Here is a 2,086-nt window from a genome sequence, read left to right as displayed (position 1 = left end):
ACATCCCACCAACATCATTCAGCCCTGGAGGAAGTTTAGTTTGGCTGATTTAAACTTAAAAAGGGGAAAGAAAAGCTTTTTTTTCTTGTTTTTCTTCTAGATTAGGCTACAGTTTTGAATTAGTTTTTGTAATCACCTGTACTTATTTATATGTGGAAAATGCAGTCTCACATGTTAATCAAAACCATTGGCCAACTCTGGTAAGATCACAGATGAAGTAGGAGATGATTGTAAATTGTTTCCATGAGTGTGTTATTTATTTTCTTATTGAACCCTTTGTCCATGTATAGCACTTGGTGTGTGTGCAGCAATGTGGTCAAGTGACAGGTTTTAAATGTATGTAAAGAAGACAGTTTTCAGAGAAACTAGAAAAACAATATGCAACAATAAAGGAATGGATGTGTTCAAGAATGGCAAGAGTTTGCAAACTTTCTTTGATAGGGCCTGATAGCATCATTTTAAGCTTGTGGGCCGTTCGATCTCCATCACAACTACTCAGTTTTATTATTGTAGCGCAAAAAAATGACAGCAGACTGTGAGTGAGACTGTGTTCCAATAAAACTTTATTTACAAAGTCGGGCAGTAGTTTTCAGGCCCCTAGTTGGCCAGTTTCTTAATTATGGTGTAATCCATTTGATGCATGCATCTGGTATGTTGCTTTCAGCTGAAAGTAAGGAAAAACCCAACTAAAGATAGCCTAAAAATCACATTGATCTCACGTAAGAAGATTATCTTGAATAAGAAGAAATCTCATAATAGGAAAGTCCCAGGGCTGGTTAATTAAAGCAGTTTGATGATGTCATCAAAGGCCCAAGGTTTTTTCCATCTTTCTGCTCTCCCACCTTTGGCTCATTGGCTTGTTCTCAGGCTCACCTGCCTCATAGTCACAAGATGGCTGCCACAGTTCTAATGTTATAGGTAGATGCAATAACATCCAGTAGAAAAATTAGACTACCCTCCCCCCACATCTCTTTTTCTAAGAGCAAGAAAATCTTTCCAAGAAGAACCTTCCATTTCATAGACCATGTCTTATTGACCAGAACTGGGACAGAACATTTCAAGAATTATTTGGAGTAAGTTACTGTGTTAGTTGTCTGCAGCTCTTATGACATCAAACTCAGTGATACAAAACAATGGAAATTTATTCTGTCACAGTTCTGGAGTCCACAAGTCCAAAATCTGTAAAATTAAGGCATTGATAGGGCTGTGGTCCCTATGGAGGTTCTAGGGGGAAATCCATTCCTTGTCTCTTCCACCTTCTGGGGGCTGTTGGCAGTCCTTGGCATGTGGCCACCTCAGTCCAGTCTTCAAATGTCTCTGCTTTCTTTTCTTTTTTTTTAAAGATTTTATTTATTTATTTGACAGAGAGAGACACAGCAAGAGAGGGAACACAAGCAGGGGGAGTGGGAGAGGGAGAAGCAGGCTCCCCGCAGAGCAGGGAACCCGATGCAGGACTCGATCCCAGGACCCTGGGATCATGACCTGAGCTGAAGGCAGTCGCTTAACCAACTGAGCCACCCAGGCGCCCTCTGCTTTATTTTCATATCACCTTCTCCTTTGTGTGCCTGTGTGAAACCTCCCTTTGGTTCTCTCTCTCTTTTAAATGTGGAACTTTTCACAAATTCGCTTGTCATTTTTGTGCAGGATCATGCTATCTTCTCTATAGTATTCCATTTTTGGCATGTATGCTGTGGAAACCCTCTCTCTTATAAGGAAACTGGTGATGGCAGTTAAGGCCACCCAGATAATCCAGCAAGATCCTTAATTTAATCACATCTGGAAAGACCCATTTTCCAAATAAGGTGACATTTACAGGTCCAGGGATTAGGATCTGATAGCTCTGGGGTCCATTTTTCAAACTACTACAGTCACGGAGAACTTTGTCAAAGTAAAAAACATTGCCACTTTCTGAAAGAAAGCTATTACATCAGTTACTGGTTAAGAGAGAACTACCTTGACTATTCTATATTAATGAAGATTTACTTACGTCAAATAAGGGAGGTGTAGGCCAAAAAATATTGGATTCAGCCAGCAGGGAAGATCTGGAATAGGACTATTAGACAGGTAAACAGCAGTATCTGCTTTA

General features: G+C 40.1%; 1 non-coding gene across 1 annotated transcript; it reads right to left on the bottom strand.

Annotated features, from left to right (window-relative positions):
• Window positions 1-1,599: 1,599 nt before the first annotated feature.
• Window positions 1,600-1,701, bottom strand: LOC123325405. Its single transcript, XR_006540413.1, has one exon. It is a non-coding gene; the product is annotated as a U6 spliceosomal RNA (small nuclear RNA).
• Between the last annotated feature and the right edge of the window lie 385 nt (window positions 1,702-2,086).

Source organism: Neomonachus schauinslandi, chromosome 7, assembly GCF_002201575.2.
Source record: "Neomonachus schauinslandi chromosome 7, ASM220157v2, whole genome shotgun sequence".
Taxonomy (NCBI): Eukaryota; Metazoa; Chordata; class Mammalia; order Carnivora; family Phocidae; genus Neomonachus; species Neomonachus schauinslandi.
Note: the sequence above shows the minus strand (reverse complement) of the source record. Positions and strands in the feature narration are given on the sequence as shown.